The sequence below is a fragment of the Pseudophryne corroboree genome, chromosome 10 (assembly GCF_028390025.1).
Source record: "Pseudophryne corroboree isolate aPseCor3 chromosome 10, aPseCor3.hap2, whole genome shotgun sequence".
Classification (NCBI taxonomy): domain Eukaryota; kingdom Metazoa; phylum Chordata; class Amphibia; order Anura; family Myobatrachidae; genus Pseudophryne; species Pseudophryne corroboree.
In genome coordinates this window covers 327,135,799-327,155,911 of record NC_086453.1, presented here as the reverse complement: position 1 = coordinate 327,155,911, position 20,113 = coordinate 327,135,799, and the positions used below count along the sequence as shown (strand labels likewise).

The 20,113-nt window shown below is 47.9% G+C and overlaps 2 protein-coding genes across 10 annotated transcripts in view; one reads left to right on the top strand and one right to left on the bottom strand.

Annotated features, from left to right (window-relative positions):
* Positions 1 to 20,113, bottom strand: part of CCDC27 (coiled-coil domain containing 27) — a 281,519-nt gene that overhangs the window by 201,035 nt on the left and 60,371 nt on the right. For 3 of the 9 annotated variants that reach the window (XM_063943570.1, XM_063943568.1, XM_063943573.1), the window contains exon 3: positions 11,198 to 11,243. The exons of 2 other annotated variants lie outside the window; for them this stretch is intronic. The gene's annotated coding sequence lies outside the window, so the exon portion shown is untranslated. Of the gene's footprint in view, positions 1 to 6,717; positions 6,804 to 6,915; positions 7,060 to 11,197; positions 11,244 to 20,113 lie in introns of those variants that run through there. 4 more of the 9 variants (XM_063943567.1, XM_063943574.1, XM_063943577.1 and 1 more) reach the window with 3 other exon arrangements.
* LOC134966656 (trichohyalin-like) overlaps positions 7,278 to 20,113 on the top strand; it is a 241,249-nt gene continuing 228,413 nt past the window's right edge. The window contains exon 1 of the mRNA XM_063943565.1: positions 7,278 to 7,319. The gene's annotated coding sequence lies outside the window, so the exon portion shown is untranslated. The remainder of the gene's footprint in view (positions 7,320 to 20,113) is intronic.

Here is a 20,113-nt window from a genome sequence, read left to right as displayed (position 1 = left end):
ATTCTCCTGGAAGTTGCGGGAGGCTCTCGTTTGATGGGGTAGCCCCCCGCACCCCCAGAAGAGTAGGCAAGTCTCCCGCATCCTGCTCGCACCGTAGTGATGCGGGCAGGATGGGGACATACTCTCCTGAGTTCGCGGGTCCGTGGAGTGGGGAAGGGGTTAAAATGATGCGAATCGTGTCATTTTAGACCCGCCCCCTTCCCGCGGACCAGCAAATTGCATCGTTTTCCAGATGTGGGCGGGACTTGATGATGTCACAGCCCGCCCCCTGAAGTCTCCTGCGGCGTCCCCTCTCCGGGCTTTTCCCGGAGAGGAGACATTAAAAGTAGGTAAGTATGATTATAATGCTTCTGCTTACTTTTTCTTGTTGGGAGAACTTAGAAGTAATTAAGACATAAACAGTACTTATGCTCAAAATATGTTTCAAATACATACTCGTTCATAAATAGGAAACAAACTGCACTACACAGTGTAAAATAAAAAACAATCCTATCACTGCAATGCAAGGCTAATGCCACAATCCCAACAAAATTACTTCGCTATTGGGGCCCCTATAACCGCAATAATGTTCAGCTCGCTGAATTAAGTTTATAGTGCACTTTTCAGTAAATTTATTATCCTGGAGACAAATAACAAATACTTGAAGTAAATGTTGCAAATAGGAGAGAGGAAAAAGTGAAGTGTAGCTGATGCTGACTTGCTGGACGGTTCTGCAGTTATTTCCTGTCAGCAATCACTTTCTCCTTAGTAACAATTTCCTGCCGTATTTTGCAGCAACAATACATTTTAGCAACTATGGCCCTCATTCCGAGTTGATCGCTTGGTATTTTTCATCGCATCGCAGTGAAATTCCGCTTAGTACGCATGCGCAATATTCGCACTGCGACTGCGCCAAGTAATTTTACAATGGAGATAGTATTTTTACTCACGGCTTTTTCTTCGCTCCGGCGATCGTAATGTGATTGACAGGAAATGGGTGTTACTGGGCGGAAACACGGCGTTTCAAGGGCGTGTGGCTGAAAACGCTACCGTTTCCGGAAAAAACGCAGGAGTGGCCGGAGAAACGGTGGGAGTGCCTGGGCGAACGCTGGGTGTGTTTGTGACGTCAACCAGGAACGACAAGCACTGAACTGATCGCACAGGCAGAGTAAGTCTGAAGCTACTCTGAAACTGCTAAGTAGTTAGTAATCGCAATATTGCGAATACATCGGTCGCAATTTTAAGAAGCTAAGATTCACTCCCAGTAGGCGGCGGCTTAGCGTGTGTAACTCTGCTAAATTCGCCTTGCGACCGATCAACTCGGAATGAGGGCCCATATTTCATTCCCATTGGCTTCTTACTAAACTTAAGGGCCCTCATTCCAAGTTGTTCCCTCGCTAGCTGCTTTTAGCAGCATTGCACACGCTAGGCAGCCGCCCTCTGGGAGTGCATCTTAGCTTAGCAGAAGTGCGAACGAAAGATTAGCAGAACTGCTACTAAATAATTACTTGCAGTTTCTGAGTAGCTCCGGACCTACTCACAGATTGCGATCAGCTCAGTCCGTTTAGTTCCTGGTTTGACGTCACAAACACGCCCTGCGTTTGGCCAGCCACTCCCCCGTTCCTCCAGCCACTCCCAGAGTTTTCCCTGACACGCCTGCATTTTTTGCAAACGCCAGGAAAACGCTGAGTTACCACCCAGAAACGCCCCTTTCCTGTCAATCATTTACCGAACAGCAGTGCGACTGAAAAGCGCAGCAGAATCCACAGCAAATCTGCTAAGTTTTCAGTTAAATAACTAAGCGCATGCGCCCTGCGTGCCTTGCGCATGCGCAGTTTGCAACAAATCGCAGCATAGCGAAAATCGAGCTAACAACTCGGAATGACCCCCAGTATTCCACGTTGTAACTACTGTAAGCAAAATTTATCTGGAGATTTTATTAACCAGTTTCTGCAACTGTTCTCTATGCAAGGGCTGATGGAGATGCACTCTGCTCTGCTGGGGAGTATCTGCTTGCCACTGTACAACTTAGAGGGTAATTCAGAGTTGATCGCAGCAGCAAATTTGTTAGCAGTTGGGCAAAACAATGGTGGTCATTCCGAGTTGATCGCAGCAGCAATTTTGTTAGCAGTTGGCCAAAACCATGGGGGTAATTCTGAGTTGATCGCAGCAACAAGTTTGTTAGCAATTGGGCAAAACCATGGAGGTCATTCCGAGTCGTTCGCTCGCAAGGCGATTTTAGCAGAGTTGCTCACGCTAAGCCGCCGCCTACTGGGAGTGAATCTTAGCATCTTAAAAATGCGAACGATGTATTCGCAATATTGCGATTACACACCTCGTAGCAGTTTCTGAGTAGCTCCAGACTTACTCGGCATCTGCGATCAGTTCAGTGCTTGTCGTTCCTGGTTTGACGGTCGCTCGGTAAAAATCTTCGCATCGCAGCGATTTTCCGCTTAATGCGCATGCGCAATGTCCGCACTGCGACTGCGCCAAGTAAATTTGCTATGCACTTAGTAATTTTACTCACGGCTTTTTCATCGTTCAGGCGATCGTAATGTGATTGACAGGAAATGGGTGTTACTGGGCGGAAACAGGCCGTTTTATGGGCGTGTGGGAAAAAACGCTACCGTTTCCGGAAAAAACGCAGGAGTGGCCGGAGAAACGGAGGAGTGTCTGTGCGAACGCTGGGTGTGTTTGTGACGTCAAACCAGGAACGACAAGCACTGAACTGATCGCAGATGCCGAGTAAGTCTGAAGCTACTCAGAAACTGCTACGAGGTGTGTAATCGCAATATTGCGATTACTTTGTTCGCAATTTTAAGATGCTAAGATTCACTCCCAGTAGGCGGCGGCTTAGCGTGAGCAACTCTGCTAAAATCGCTTTGCGAGCGAACAACTCGGAATGACCTCCATGGTTTTGCCCAACTGCTAACAAAGGCCCTCATTCCGAGTTGTTCGCTCGCAAGCTGCTTTTAGCAGCTTTGCACACGCTAAGCCGCCGCCTACTGGGAGTGAATCTTAGCTTCTTAAAATTGCGAACGAAAGATTCTCAAAATTGCGACCACACACCTCTTAGCAGTTTCTGAGTAGCTCCAGACTTACTCGGCATCTGCGATCAGTTCAGTGCTTGTCGTTCCTGGTTTGACGTCACAAACACACCCAGCGTTCGCCCAGACACTCCTCCGTTTCTTCAGCCACTCCCGCGTTTTTCCCAGAAACGGTAGCGTTTTTTCGCACACACCCATAAAACGGCCTGTTTCCGCCCAGAAACACCCACTTCCTGTCAATCACATTACGATCACCAGAACGAAGAAAAAACCGTGAGTAAAATTCCTAACTGCATAGCAAATTTACTTGGCGCAGTCGCAGTGCGGACATTGCGCATGCGCACTAAGCGGAAAATCGCTGCGATGCGAAAAAATTTACCGAGCGAACAACTCGGAATGACCCCCAAAGTTCCTGCTGCGATCAACTCAGAATTACCCCCCATGGGGGTCATTCCGAGTTGTTCGCTCGATATTTTTTTCTCGCAACGGAGCGATTAGTCGCTAAAGCGCATGCGCAATGTCCGCTGTGCGACTGCGCCAAGTAAATTTGCTATGCAGTTAGGTATTTTACTCACGGCATTACGAGGTTTTATCTTCGTTCTGGTGATCGTAATGTGATTGACAGGAAGTGGGTGTTTCTGGGCGGAAACTGGCCGTTTTATGGGTGTGTGCGAAAAAACGCTACCGTTTCTGGGAAAAACGTGGGAGTGGCTGGAGAAACGGAGGAGTGTCTGGCCGAACGCTGGGTGTGTTTGTGACGTCAAACCAGGAACGAAACTGACTGAACTGATCGCAGATGCCGAGTAAGTCTGGAGCTACTCAGAAACTGCTAAGAAGTGTCTATTCGCAATTCTGCTAATCTTTCGTTCGCAATTTTGATAAGCTAAGATTCACTCCCAGTAGGCGGCGGCTTAGCGTGTGCAAAGCTGCTAAAAGCAGCTTGCGAGCGAACAACTCGGAATGACCCCCAATGTGCACTGCAGGTGGGGCAGATATAACATGTGCAGAGAGAGTTAGATTTGGGTGGGTTATATTGTGCAGGGTAAATACTGGCTGCTTTATTATTACACAGCTATTTAGATTTCCGTTTGAACACACCCCACCCAAATCCAGGGTTGGACTGGCCCAAAAGGGTACAGGGGAAACCCCCGGTAGGCCCCACTGCCTGGGGCCTCACCTCCTGCTCTAGGGATCAAGCTCCAGACTGTGCACTTGAATTTTACATTATACATATGTTACCTTATACTGCACAGGACTATGGTGTATTCCCTACAGTGCATTGTTATTATTAATCTAGCACATTATCATGATGCACTAGCAGTATTTACTGACTATATATATTTATCAACGGGCCCAGACTATGTACTCTCTATTGGTTATCCAAGCCTCTGTGGTGGCTGGCCACACCCCCTCTGGAGACTGGCCACACCCGTAAACAGTGGCGGATTTAGGGGGGGGCACTCGGGCCCGTGCCCCTCCTGTCATTTGTGACACCCCCCCCCACGGTGCCGCCGCCACATAGGGAGATGACGGGCGCCCGCTGAGATTGTGTTACCAGCGGGTGCCCGTCTCCCTGCACAGCGGCAGCCGGAGGCAGGAGCTCAGTACTGAGCTCCGGCTTCCGGCGCTGTCACTGTGCGCTATGGGAGAGACGTCAGTCATGACGTCTCTCTCATAGTGCTGAGTGACTTAGGAGCGGACGCCAGGAGGAGGAGGACTGCAGCGGCGCGGGAACGGGGCTCGGTAAGTATGTATTTTTCTTCCTTAATGCATCTACTGGGGGCTAACTATGGGGGACATTACTACTGGGGGGCATCAACAAGGGGCATTACTACTGGGGGGTCAAACTACTGGGGGCATTATAACTGGGGCATCTACTGGGGGCATCACTACTGAGGGGTCATCTATTGGGGGCAGCTACTGGGGGCCATATTTACTGGGGGCCATCTACTGGGGGCATTACTACAGGGGGGTCATCTATTGGGGCAAACTCGTAGGGGGGCATTATTACTGGGGGGTCATCTATTGGGGGCAGCTACTGGGGCATTATTACTGGGGGGCATCTACTGGGGGCATTACTACTGGGGGGGTCATCTATTGGGGGCAGCTACTGGGGCATTATTACTGGGGGGCATCTACTGGGGGCATTACTACTGGGGGGGTCATCTATTGGGGGCAGCTACTAGGGGACATTTTTCCTGGGGGGCATCTACTGGGGGCATTATTACTGGGGGGCATCTACTGGGGGCATTACTACTGGTGGGTCGTCTATTGGGGGCAAACTCCTAAGGGACATTACTACTGGGGGCAAACTACTGGAGGACATTATTACTAGGGGGCATCTACTGGGGGCAAACTGCTGGGGGACATTATTACTGGGGGGGCATCTACTGGGGGCAAACTACTGGGGGACTATTACTGGGGGCCATCTACAAAGGTGCTAACTACTGGCGGTGTAACTACAGGGGCATTACTACTGGCGGCTAAACTAAAGGGGGGGGGGTAAACTACTGGGGTCATGACTGCAGGGGAATTACCACTGGGGGCATAATGACTGGGGGCATTACTACAGGCAACATTACTACTGGGGGCAATACGGGCATTGCATAAGGGGCACCACTACTATGGGGTCTATATAAGGGGCACTACCAGTACAGTGGACATTGCATAATGAGGGCTACAATTGTGGGCATTGTATAAGAAGCGCCACCTCACATGCACCGAAGCCGCACGCAAATGTACTTGCTCCTTCCATGGTGCCCCCCCTATCATTTTCTTCTGGATCCGCCCCTGCCCGTAAACATGGGCCCCAACCACTGCTTTCCCATGGTGGGCCCTTCACGCCCTAGTTCGACACTGCCCAAATCTAACTCACTCTGCACATGTTACATCTGCCCCACCTGCAGTGCACATGGTTTTGCCCAACTGCTAACAAATTTGGTGCTGCGATCAGGTCTGAATTAGGCCCTTAGTCCTGACAAGTTGTTGACCTGTAGCTGACAATTAAGGTTTACATAGCTGTGTGTCCCTGGATGTACTGGCTGCTCTGGAAAGTAATCATCAATTGAAGGCACTTAAGCAGCTTATTGTCTATAACTTCTTATACCCCTTTCACACCGTCTGAGGCGGGTCACACCCGGGAGACTGACACGGGAGCTCCCAGCGTGCGACCCGCCTCAATACCCATTTCACGCCACTAACTGCAACCCGGAATATTGCCGGGTTGGTGACGTCAGCGGTGACGTGTTGTGGGCGGTGCTGGGAGATCACATGATCTCCAAGAGCCGCCCGTACATAGAGAGTGAACAGGAAACGGATCACATCGACCCAGCTCCCGTACACACCGCACAGTGAGCTGGGTTGAAAACGAGTTCAACCCTGCTCAATAGCAGGGTTGCAATACTGGGTCTCCCGACCCGGTATTTCAACCCTGGACCCTTTTCACACCGCACATAAACACGGGTTGAGAAAGCATATGATGCATACAGTAGGTAGTGCAGCAGCGTTACCAACCAGCAATTAGCCACTGTGAGCTGACCAATCATCGCTGGGGGGACCAATCATACAATGGGGGTAAATCAGAGTTGATCGCTAGGCTGCGTTTTTTCACAGCCTGCGATTATGTCTGAACTGCGCATGCATTTGCACCGCAATGCGCAGGCGCGTCAGACGACTGCACAGGGCAACTGACCGTTTTCAGGGAGTGTCTGAAAAAATGCAGGCGTGTCCAAGCGTTTGCAGGGCGGGTGTCTGACGTCAATTCCGGTCCCGGACAGGCTGAAATGATCGCAGCGGATGAGTAAGTCCTGGATTACTCAGAGACTACACAAAATCTGTTTGTACAGCTCTGCTACACATGTGATCGCAGAGAGGCTGCGTTGGGGCTGACCTGTAACTCCAGTGCTGCCCCTCCGGTTCCACCCTACTTCTGTCCTGCCTCCCTGGTTAGGAATCACAGCAGCAGTACCGGCCTTATTTTACAGCGCCTCCTGTCAGTACAGCTCCCTAAGATGGCTGCCAGCCAACTGCCAACTGGCACCACCAGCAGTTAACTGCCACAGCACAAGCCGATTCTCTCTCCATGGAATCCATACACCTCTTGCTGACTGGTCAGTTTCCTAGTGCCAGGAGCAACACTCAGGGCACATTTGACCCTTTTTCTGCTGTATGTTTACTACTGTCCAGCCAGGTCTGTATTCAGCAGAGGAAGGGGCACAAAAGTCTCACTAGAGGTCGTGGTAGCCCCAATGAGGTGCCACACATACATATCCTATTGTGTGATCATTGGATCAGGTGAGACTAAAGCAATCTTTTGATTTGATTGCAATCGCCATAATCTACACTGTTATTTTCATTAAGAGTGCTGCAATGCAGTGCCCCTAGATTGTAAGCTCTTTAGAGCAGGGCCCTCTTCTCTTGCACTTCAGTTACAGCTCTCTCCTACTCAGTGACTGTCTATATCCCCATCTCCTCTAATTACCGCCCCTAGTAGTATACAGATTACTCCTTTACTTTCTGACATCTCAGCTGTATTGTGTACTGAGAACTGTGGTGCTAATTGTTACCTGTGCTCTGTTATAGTTTTCTGTGATGTTAAGTTCTGTATACCCTATATTGTTCTAATGTGTGTTGTATGTACAGCGCTGCAAAACACTTGCCGTCTTATAAATACATTTTAATAATAATATAACCCGGCCACACAGTCTACCATCCTTTCAGCAATTGTATTAAGTAATTCAGTAATTGTATTTCAGTAATTCAGTATTAAGGGGGTCATTTCGAGTTGTTAGCTCGTTATTTTTTTCCGCTACGGAGCGATTAGTCGCAAACTGCGCATGCGCAATGTACGCAGCGCGCCTGCGCCAAGAAAATTAGCTCAAAAGTTTGGTATTTTACTCACGGCGTAACAAAGTTTTTTCATCGTTCTGCTGATCGTAGTGTGATTGACAGGAAGTGGGTGTTTCTGGGCGGAAACTGGCCGTTTTCTGGGAGTGTGCGGAAAAACGCAGGCGTGTCAGGGAAAAACGCGAGAGTGTCTGGAGAAACGGGGGAGTGGCTGGGCGAACGCTGGACGTGTGTGTGACGTCAAACCAGGAATGAAACTGACTGAACTGATCGCAGTGTAGGAGTAAGTCTCGAGCTACTCGGAAACTGCTAAGAAATTTCTATTTGCAATTCTGCTAATCTTTCGTTCGCACTTCTGCTAAGCTAAGATACACTCCCAGAGGGCGGCGGCTTAGCGTGTGCAATGCTGCTAAAAGCAGCTAGCGAGCGAACAACTTGGAATCACCCCCTAAGTTCACACTGCTAGGATTGCGACTTGAGGACCCAGCAACAAGGGTCAATAATAATATTGGGGCAGATGTATTAACCTGGAGAAGGCATAGGGAAGTGATAAACCAGTGATAAATGCAATGTGATAAACGCACCAGCCAATCAGCTCCAATATGAACCATGTGCCATGATCTTTGTAGGGAAGCTCAACATATATGACTTTGACCCCGATTGTGAGTCCCACATGATCAGACAGAGTATAAGTGTAGTGACCGGTACTTGGGATTCATGCGCAGAAACCCACCAATTACACATGAAACTGCTGAATCAATGGGGTTTTTTCCTGCGCGAGATCCAATTGTGTGGTTTTTACGCTGAGGATTAGTCCATCTGCGGGAACTCGGGACTACAGGGACTCGTGTAAGGGGTATTCACTGCTAATTGAATACCTCTGGTGTGGCAATTCCTCCCAAGAAGTGAAGTTTTAAAGACATGTTGCATCCCATAGCTGTGTATGAAGTCACTAGATCACTCAATATGGCCCTCATTCTGAGTTGATCGCTCGCTAGCTACTTTTAGCAGCCGTGCAAACGCATTGTCGCCGCCCACGGGGGAGTGTATTTTCGCTTTGCAAGTGTGAGATCGCATGTGCAGCTGAGCGACACAAAAACATTTTGTGCAAAACAAGACCAGCCTTGTAGTTACTTATCCTGTGCGATGATCCTAGCGATGGAGGTCCCGGAATTGACGTCAGATACCCGCCCTGCAAACGCCTGGACACGCCTGCGTTTGCCCAACCACTTCCAGTAAATGGTCAGTTGACACCCATAAACGCCCTCTTCCCGTCAATCTCCTTGCGATCGGCTGTGCGAATAGATTAGTCGCTAGAAGCATTGCACAGCAACGATACTTTTTGTACCAGTACGACGATTGCCGTGCATATGCATGCGCAGTTTTGCCATTTTTTTACCTGATCGCTGCACTGCGAAAATCAGCTGTGAGCGATCAACTCAGAATGACCCCCCTATATCAGACCCCCCTATATCATAATAGTTTTCTACTTTATCATTTCCAAGAAAACAAGAACAGATATTTTGGAATGACAACCAGGATGTTTTTTACAGTGGATTTAACAGTCCCTGAAAATTTTTATCATCTGTTACTGATGTTATTTGTGGCCCTATAAAAATTCCCTCTTTCAGTTTTGTATCACTTACTTTTGGGAATTTAGATTTCAAATGCATAAATGCTTCAGAGTATTTATCAATTGCTTTGACATATTATTTCATAATTCCTAGTTTAATAATGCAGTGCGGGTAAATTCACTTTTTCAGGATGCACTAAAGGGGTATTTAACAAATTTTTCTGCCCAGGAATAAAAGATTCACATTATTAAATAACATATTCCAATATACTGCCATACCCAGGATTCAAACCCATAACCTGTTGCATTCCAGTCAAACACCCAACTCATTGAGCTCACATGATCCTGCATAAAAACTATGAGATTTCTAATACCCCTTTTCCACTAGAAGTCTCGGGTCTGACCCGGGATTTGGAACACGGTTCCAAGCCAGGTCAGACCCGAGACGGACACTTTTTCCACAACGGCACGAACCCGGGAATATCCCTGGTCGGCGTTGTTTACACTGCACCCGGGTGCAGTGTCTTCTGGCCGGTGCTTGGAGATGACCCCCAATGTGATGCTGCCCACCGTCACGCTGGGGGCAAGCCCAGCACTCTGGAAGCTGCTGGGCTGCCCCCAGCCTCCACACACACTTTCCCTGCCAGTGCTGCTGTCTGCATAGCAGGACAGACAGCAGCGCTGACACCATGCGCTGTCCCCCCCAACCTCCCGACCACCCGCAGGACACTGCAGTCAGGGAGGTATGGGCTCTAACATGCTGTAAACGGGTCCTGGGTCGGATTACCCGGGTAACCCGTTTACACTACACACTTACCCGGGTCATTCCAGGGTCCAACCCAGGTAGCTACTCGGGTAGGATTCCCGGGTCACTTAACCCGGGTTTTTTCAGAGGAAGCTGTTTCCACTACCAAAAAACCCGGGTTGATGTGTGCCCCCGTGCAAAGACCCAGGTTTTTTTTAAATAGTGGAAAAGGAGTATAGCTATATGAAGCTAATTGCACTTGCTCTGGTTTCCTCCGACATTACAAAAAGTTACTGATACTGTAGGTTAATTGACTACCGACAAAAAACATGCCGATTTAAACCTTCATTTTAAATCACTGAAATCTCAGCACTTTGCACTGTAAACTGAGCCAATGTATTGACACTAAATAGCAAATAATAGTTATCAGATGCATCTTTCGTGGCTTGACAAAGTTTGGACCAGCCTGTTTCCAAATGTTAGTGATTCTGTACTGGTAGAAAATCTGTTTAAAATATGTTTTTGCTAAAAGAGATTGTATGCATAATCTGTGTGTGTAGTGAATTGTGTGACTTGGCTTTTGGTGTTTATTAACTTTTTGGAATACTGCTTCTTCTATATGGTGCAGGTACTAATAATTAAAGAGTCTTTATCACTTCCCAGGACTGTATTTATTGATGGATTTACGAGGATAGGTAGTCTTCACAGGGTAGATTATCTTCACAGGATAGATGGTCTTTACAGGAATGATGGTCTTCACACATGGCATGTAAGGATTGTAGTCAGGGTTGTATAAGAATAAGATGAAACTTTTGTGACTCATTTCCTCTGACTGTGTAAATACTAGTATTAGCAATATTGTGCTCCACTGAAGGACATTACAGTGGCTTTTGCTCATTAGGAACAATATTGCAAATACTGGCAAATGCACATTTACATGCCATAGTTAAACGTTAATCCAATAATTTCTTGAGCTATTTCCTCTGTGAGAAATTGTGAATAATTTACCTCCACAGTTGTTTCTCTGTCCTCTTTATATGAAACAGTAGTTGTCCTGTTGGAAAACAGATGACCGTACAATATGAGATACACCTTTCCTCCTTACATCATGTTTTTTCAAAAAAAATTTATTTTACATCCTTATATAATTGTCCTCTCTCCTGATAAATTCAAAGGCTGACCTCCTTATTTTATGATAACCATCCTAATTATATCTCTAATTTGCCAATCTCCCCATCCAACATACAGTAGGAAGGTTTATCTTTTCAAAGAGGATGAACTGTTTTAGAAGACACAAAATACATTTCCAAAATTGCCCAATCTTGGTAATATGGAATATTGAATTAATATCTGTTGTTGGACCCTTATTTAGCCTCAGGCTCCTAGGGACTCCTTTAACTTCTAAGTATATTTGCAAAGTTGCTATCCCCTACTAAGTTCTCATTACCTTAGCCACAAACTCTTAGAATGTTTGAATATTAGATGTAATATCCTGTTCATAGTCTACGTCTCTAAAATCTTTCTCAAGTTTATTGCTATAATAAAGATGTTGGAGTAGAATCCCTCCAAACGTTGGTGACAAGGAACTGGAATACTTTGTAAACAGTTTCATGATTGCTTGTTGTAGGACCTCCCCCTTGCAATAGAGGATGGCAGGCCATTGGAAAAAAATGAGGAGGAGGAAGGGAGACGAATTCTATTTTTACCCTTGACAGATATAGTTGTGAACCCATATGACCTGGCAGGTCTGAAACCAAACATACCTGAACCGCAGGAGACAAGTGCCCACAGTTGGATCCACCTAGGTAGAATTGTAGTCCATCATGCTACCAGCTTGTCTGTGGGCTTGGTGTCCTTACAGTGGGAGATACCAGAAGGATGACCTCTGCCCTGAGCACCCCAAGGTGCAGAGAAAGCACCCCTGTTTTGTCCATGAAATTTGGAGGGGACACAAAAGGAGGGTCCAGAGAAGGTTCTGCGCAGAGTTGAAGGCAAGAACGAGGACTTACCCCTGGTGGCATAAGAAATCCATTTGTCAAGTTCAATGCTGAACAACTTATCTCCTGTAAAGGGCAGTGCTTCCACCACCCACTTGGATTCTGCATCAGCCTGCCAGGCACAGAGCTGAAGAGCCTGGTCTGTGGCAATTGCCAAAGCAGAGATCTGAGAACCGAGCTGGCCAATGTCCCTAGAAGCATCTCCCAATTAGACGACCAATTCCCGGATATGTTCAGCCAGAATCGCGAGATCAGATCACGGAAGACCAGACTCTAAACCTTGGGATAACTTTTCTGCCCATGCCACGATGGCCTTATTATCCCAGGAACCCACCAAAGCTGGTCGGAGTAGAATGCCAGCTGCCATATAGATTGATTTTAAAGTCGTCTCCAACTTATGGTCAGAGGTTTCTTTTAAGGAAGCTGCACCCAAGACCGGCAGTGTAGTTTACTTGGAGAGCCTGGAGACAGAGTTATCCATCAGAGGGGGAGACTTCTACTCAACTCTGTTGTCAGCGGGTAAAAGATAAGAAGCAAGAAGGAGCATGGATACCTGAAACTTCTTGTCCAGGTGTTGACAAGTGACCGCCAACTGGTCCTCCAGTTCCTGCAAGATAGGAAATATGACAGATGACCACCATTTCCTACTGAAGAGGGACAAAGATTCAGGAATATACCAAAGAAAGGTAGACAAGAACTCTCCTAAAATGGGTCACTCAAAAGTGTTATAATGCATGTGCATGTGATTGAGTGTGCCTGTAGCTGCTGTGTGGATTTCATTATCGTGTATCACACTACTTGCTATCACTATATTCTGTACCCTGGGGGGCTAGGTGCGTCAGGGTCTCATATATATATATATATATATATATATATACAGTGTATATATATATATATATATATATATATATAGTGCTACACAGTATATACTGTTTGGTATTTTCAACTGTGTATTTCAGTCACCTCATACCGCTTAAATCCTCTGTTTGTGCCCTGTATTTACTGTCACATAACACAGGGGGTTATTTGCAGGTATTGTGTTTGTCTGGCTATATTGTACTGTTAAGCTCTAAGGCTACATTCCCTATAATGTCTGCCACACAGGGAGGGAAATCCACAGACGCTTCTGCATCATGCAATACTGGCACCACGGATTTACCTGAGGGGGAAGTTTTAGCTGATGGCTCAGGCACCGGATGCCATACACCACCCAGCCAACCCGCAGCACCAGTGGCCAATCAGTACCCACCTTGGGCAGCGTTCTTAAGTATGCTGAATATGCTTGTGACACGTCTTACTCCCACTGTGGGACCTCCTGTGCCATTGCAGCTACATATTGTCCCTGTAGTTAATCCGCCCTAGGTGGACACTCTGTCTACCCAGTTACAACAATTAAACCAATCTTTGGTTAGACAAAAGTCTACCCCATGCCCCTCTGGGGCCAAGGGGTCATCTAAGCGGGCCATTTCTTCCTCACAATCCATCAATATTTTTGATAATTCTTCTGATGAGGATGGGCAATATACTGATCCATTAGACACTGATACAGTCGCTTCTGATGAGGAATCTACAACCCATGTTGATGTTCCTGACCTAGTGGAGGCTATTAAGCTGATTCTCCCAATAGATGATGAGATCGAGCCCACTACTGCGTCTAAGAAACCTGATAAGTTCAAACTTCAGAAGTTTACTAAAGTAGTCTTACCACATGCTGACCATTTAATTGACATACGTCAGGAATCCTGGTCGTCTCCCGGAAAGAAATTTACCCTGTCTAAAAAGATGCTAGCTCGTTATCATATCCCTGCGGAGTTGAGTAACAAGTGGGAAACTCCACCGCCGATGGACTCTCATGTCGCCGGTCTTGTAGTGTCATCTAGTCTGCCTGTCACCACTGTCACCTCACTGAAGGAACCAACAGATAAGCGTGTGGAGGGATGCCTGAAGTCTATTTACTCCCTTACAGGTGCTGTGCATAGACCCACTATGGCAGCCTCCTGGGCTGCGAAAGGAATTGAAGCATGGGTTCAGGCAATTGAGGATGAGCTGCCTTAGGACCTTTCTGACACTGCCAGACAATATCTGTCTTATATTACCACAGCCTCCCACTATATTCAGGAGGCGGCCTCTGAGGCAGGTGTTATGGCGGACAAGGCATCAACTATGTCTATCCTGGTTTACCAAATTCTGTGGTTAAGGTCCTGGATGGTGTACCTAGACTCCAAAAAGACCTTGGAGGTGCTCCCTTTTAAGGGAGACATCCTTTTTGGGGAGGATCTGAACAAGATTGTGACTGACTGCTAAGACTGCGTTTCTCCCAAGTACTAATCCTTCTGCTCCGAAGGCTAAGAGTACCACTTTTCATTCCTTTCAACCTCCAGGGAAAGCAAAAGGTCAGGCGTACCCGAGAAAGGCTTGTGCTTCCAAAACCACTAAGCCCAAACCCAAACAATCCTGGGAGTTCTGCTCAATGGTTATCCCTTCGGATCCATTAAAAGCGCAAGCTCTACACTTGGTTGTGCAATCCCTCCTGGACACAGGAGTGGTAGTGCCGGTATCTCTGTCCCAGAGAGACAGGGGATACTATTCAACCCTGTTTCTAGTTCCGAAACCCAATGGGTCCTTCCAGCCTTTACTTAACCTCAAATCTTTGAACAAATTTGTGAGAGTGTTCAAATTCCGTATGGAAACTCTGCGCTCTATTGTACTGGCCATGGAACCCGAGGACTATATGGTATCCATGGACATTCAGGATGCTTACATACATATTCCTATAGCCATGTCGAATCAGCAATATCTGCAGTTTGCTATTGGCAACCTACATTATCAATTCCAGGCTCTGCCATTTGGATTGACCACGGCCCCTCGGATCTTCACCAAGGTAATGGCCGTAATGATGGCCCATCTCCGTCGTCAGGGAATCAGGATCCTGCCGTATCAGGATGACTTGCTGATCCTGGCGAACTCCCAAGATGTTCTCCTCATTCACCTGGAACTGACGGTCCAAATCTACAAGCCCACAGGTGGTTAATCAACTGGAAAAAGTCCTCGCTGGTCCCTGCTCGGAGCATGGTGCACCTGGGGGCACTGCTGGACACACACAGTCAGAGATTGTTTCTGTCTCCAGAGAAAGTCCTGAATCTTCAGGACAGGATCAGATACTTCCTCTCTCGCCAGAGCATGTCGATAAACTCGGCGATGCAAGTACTAGGCCTCATGGTGTCGGCTTTCGACATGGTAGAGTACGCTTAATTTCATTCCAACCTCCTGCAGAGGTTAATCCTTTCCAAGTGGGATGGCCTGCCTCATCGGATCAGGTCTCAAATGATCTCCATGACTCCGGAGGTTAGTCTGTCACTGAGCTGATGGCTACAGGACCAGCAGTTGAGCAGGGGCCGTCCCTTCTGGATCTCCAAGTGGGTCCTCCTGACAACGGACGCCAGTCTGCGAGATTGGGGCGCGGTGTTGGAGCAACACTCTCTCCAGGGTCGGTGGACAAGGGAGGAATCTCTCCTACCAGATAAACATTCTGGAATTGCGGGAGGTGTTCAATGCGCTGACGCTTGCCGTGCCTCTGGTACAGAACAGGCCTGTTCAGGTACAATCAGACAACGCCACCATGGTAGCGTACATAAATCATCAAGGCGGCACTCGGAGCCGCATGGCAATGCTGGAAGTATCAAAAATCCTCCGTTTGGGTGGAACGCCATCTGCCAGCAATATCGGCAGTGTTCATTCCCGCAGTCCTCAACTGGGAAGCGGATTTCCTCAGTATTCACGACGTTCACGCCGGAGAGTGGAGTCTTCATCCAGAAGTCTTTCAACTCCTAGTGGACAAGTGGGGCCTACCAGATGTAGACCTGATAGCATCTCGACACAATCACAAGGTTCCAGTCTTCGAATCAAGGACAAGGGATCCTCAAGCAGCGTTCATGGACGCACTGGCAATTACATGGAAATTTCGTCTGGCATATGTTTTCCCTCCAGTGTCACTCCTGCCCAGGGTGCTACGGAAGTTCAAGCAAGAAAGAGGTATACTACTTCTAGTCGCTCTAGCGTGGCCCAGACGGCATTGGTTCTCAGACCTGCAAGGTCTATCGATAGAGCGTCCTCTTCTACTTCCTCAACGCCCAGACCTCCTCGTTCAGGGTCCTTGCGTCTATCCAGACCTGGCCAGACTGGCTTTGACGGCGTGGCTCTTGAAGCTTCACTCCTGAGGGCCAAGGGATTCTCTGAGGTGGTTATTCAAACTATGTTGAAGGCCCGTAAACCGGCTTCTGTACGGATTTATTACAGGGTCAGAAACTCTTACTTCACATGTGTGCTGCTAAGAATTATGATGCCTATTCGTTCAGAACTTGCAGGCTTTTGGCTTTTCTGCAACAAGGCCTAGACTTTAGCCTTCGTCTGGCCTCCTTCAAGGTTCATATATCTGCCTTGTCGGTGTGGTTTCAGAGGAAAATTGTGTCTATACCTGACGTTCATACTTTCACTCAGGGTGTTTTATGGATTCAGCCTCCCTATGGCCCTCCTGTGGCTCCATGGGATCTGTCTGTTGTCTTAAATGCCCTGCAAGAGTCTCCATTTGAACCTCTTGAGTCTGTGGACCGTAAATGCCTTACACTTAAGATCGTGTTCCTGCTGGCTATTACCTCTGCTAGGAGGGTGTCGGACTTAGGCAGTTTGTCCTGTTGTCCACCCTTTTTGATTTTTCACCGTGACCGGGTAGTTCTTCGAACTCGCCCTGGTTATCTACCTAAAGTGGTATCTTTTTTACATCTTAACCAAGAGATTGTGATTTCGGCTTTTATCTCTTCTGGTTTGTCTTCCAAAGAGTGATCTTTGGATGTGGTACAGGCTCTCCGTATTTACATGGAGAGGACTGCCTCTCTCAGGAGGTCAGACACCCTGTTTGTACTTTTTGGTTTTCACAAACGTGGCTGGCCTGCGAATAAGCAAACCTTGGCCAAATGGATTAGAATGGTGATTGCACAAGCTTATGTACAGGCTGGACTCCCAGCTCCTGCTGCTATCAAAGCTCATTCTACTCTGTCTGTTGGACCTTCTTGGGCAGATCACCGTGGTGCGTCCACTGAACAATTGTGCAAGGCGGCTTCATGGTCCTCGGTGAACACGTTCATTAGGTTCTATGCCTTCGATACTTCCGCCACCCAGGATGCCTCCTTTGGACGCCGGGTTCTTGTGCCCACTACAGTGCGCCGCCTCCCATGAGGAACTGCTTTAGGACATCCCCGATGTATTCCTTGTGGAATCCCAGTGTACCCCGCTGCAGAAAAGGAGATTTATGATAGAATTACCATAGTTAAATCTCTTTCTGTGAGGTACACTGGATTCCACAGGGCGCCCACCCTGACGCACTTAGCTTTTTTGGGTTTGTATGGCATTAGCCACTGGTCCCTTCTCCTGTCGTGAGTATGTGGTTCTATGTGACTAACGTCTGCCTTCTCTTTTACCTGCTACTGCATTGGACTGGTTAACGAAACTGAGCTCCAGTGCTTGGAGGTGGGGTTATTTAGGAGGCGGTGCAGTGCATCCTGGGAACAGTCAAAGCTTTAGCCTGTTGGTGCCTCGGATCAAGATCCAACTCTACACCCCAATGTATTCCCTGCGGAATCCAGTGTATCTCACAGAAAGAGATTTAACTATGGTAAGTTTACCATACCTTTTTTGCATACAAATAGCTTCTGAGAAACCTTAGAAGCTGCACCCTTCATTGCCATGTTTACAAACAGCAGAAGATAGAAACAGTCACACATAAAAGAGTATAGTGAGGACAAAACACAGCTATAAAGGAAGAAGAAGTGTCACAACCTTCCCAATAAAGGACTCCCCTATATTAACCCATAAGCCCCACTGTAATCACTCATGGGCCCTTGGGAGCAGAACACCGGAGAGAGGAAGCAGTAGTTGATCCTGGCGGAAGCTGGGTAGGAAGTCAGCTTGCTGCTAGAAATTGCACCAGTGCGAAGGAAACACCAGCGCCGGAAGTACAGGGAGCCAGGTAGTGCTAAGGTCACCTGAGACTAAGTTTGGTGAAGCTCTGCCCCCCCCCCCCCCCCCCCAACCGCAGCTGTCACAACTTGCGGGAATTTCAAATATGCAGCTGCTGTAGGCGGTTTCAGCTATTGGAGGAGCAAGGAGCTGTTCAGTGCTGTTCCAGCTGGAGCAGAGGCTGCTGTAACACTACACCTGCAAGCCGCACTGCTCAACAAGCTCCTGGAATCAGAGCTCCGGGAGCCAGGGGGGATGCAGGGCAAGGCTTGCAGGGACTGCACAAAGCTGCTTTTCCAGTTTGCAGGGGCACGTGGTTCTACTTACCACTGCCTTTCCAGCCAGATGTGCGGTGGGCCATAGAGACTCAGGCACAAGCCATAAGCAGCTGCAGTGAGTCCCCCCTGAGACAGGTGTCCAGATGACCAGGGACCCAGAGACCAGCCTCATGAAGCGGCTGCGGATCCCCCTGGTGGCTCACACCAGGAAAACAGGGGCAGCATGAGCTGCCTGCCGGTACTCAAAGGCTTGTTACAAAAGAATAAAGTAAATTAAATAAACTCTTAGGAGCATTGCACAGGGTGAACCAGCCCCCTTGGGCACATTTCTAAAATAGAGCCAGTCACACTTTTAATATTTAAAGTGCTGGCTCCACTCAATCACCCGTGTATATCCCACTGTCATAGCTCCAGTGTCCCCTAGTGGACAAAGTAGAAAGGATCAAAAATCTTACACACTGCCATGAAGGGGCTATTCATGATGATAGGCAGTGGCGGTTCTTGCCACGGGCAAGCGGTACTTTTGCCCGGGGCGCCGCCTTCCGGAGGGCGCCGGCGCCATCCGGAGGGTGCCGCACCAGGGCAAGATCCGTCACTGTGCCCCCCGCAGTGCCCTGCTGTGCCCCCCGCTTTGAAGGGAACCAGACGCGTAGCGTCTAGTTTCCCTTCATTGAGAGGACCTTAGTTGTGCGGTGCGCGATGACGTCATCGCGCACCGCACAGCAAAGGCCCTCTCCATGAAGGGAAACTAGACGCTACGGTCTAGTTTCCCTTCATGTAGAGGACCTTTGCTGTGCGATGCGCGATGACGTCATCGCGCACCGCACAGCATAGTGGCACAGACACTAGGGGTCATAATTGACCTCTAGTGTCTATGCTGTTCTATGAGAGAGACGTAATAACGTCTCTCCCATAGATCGAAGAGAAGAGAGGAGAAGAGCGGCGCCGCCGGCGGAGGGGGTCTGGATCAGGAACGGGGATGGTAAGTATACTTTTTATTTATTTATTTTTTTCTTTCAGCGTCGTGACCACGCCCCCAATTGAAGCCACGCCCCCATATTTTGCCCGGGGCGCAAAAAGTCTTAGAACCGGCCCTGATGATAGGTCACTATTGTAGAAACATAGAAACATAGAATTTGACGGCAAATAAGAACCACTTGGCCCATCTAGTCTGACCCTTTTTTATTTTATCCTTTAGGCAATCTCAACCCTTTTTTAACCTTAATTCTTTGTAAGGATATTCATATGCCTATCACAAGCATGTTTAAATTGCCCTACAGTCTTAGCCTCTACCACCTCTGATGGGAGGCTATTCCACTTATCCACTACCCTTTCTGTGAAGTAATTTTTCCTTAAATTTCCCCTGAACCTCCCCCCCTCCAGTCTCAGTGTATGTCCTCGAGTTCTAATACTTCTTTTCCTTTGAAGAATGTTTCCCTCCTGAACTTTGTTAAAACCTTTGGTGTATTTGAAAGTTTCTATCATGTCCCCCCTTTCCCTTCTCTCCTCCAAACTATATGTAGAGAGAGACCTTTGAATATCAGACATGTGATGACATATTTACTTTATGTAAGGATTCAAGCAGAGCACATTTCTGGACTCCACTGCTCCAGAGAAGTGACAGCGGTGACACAAAG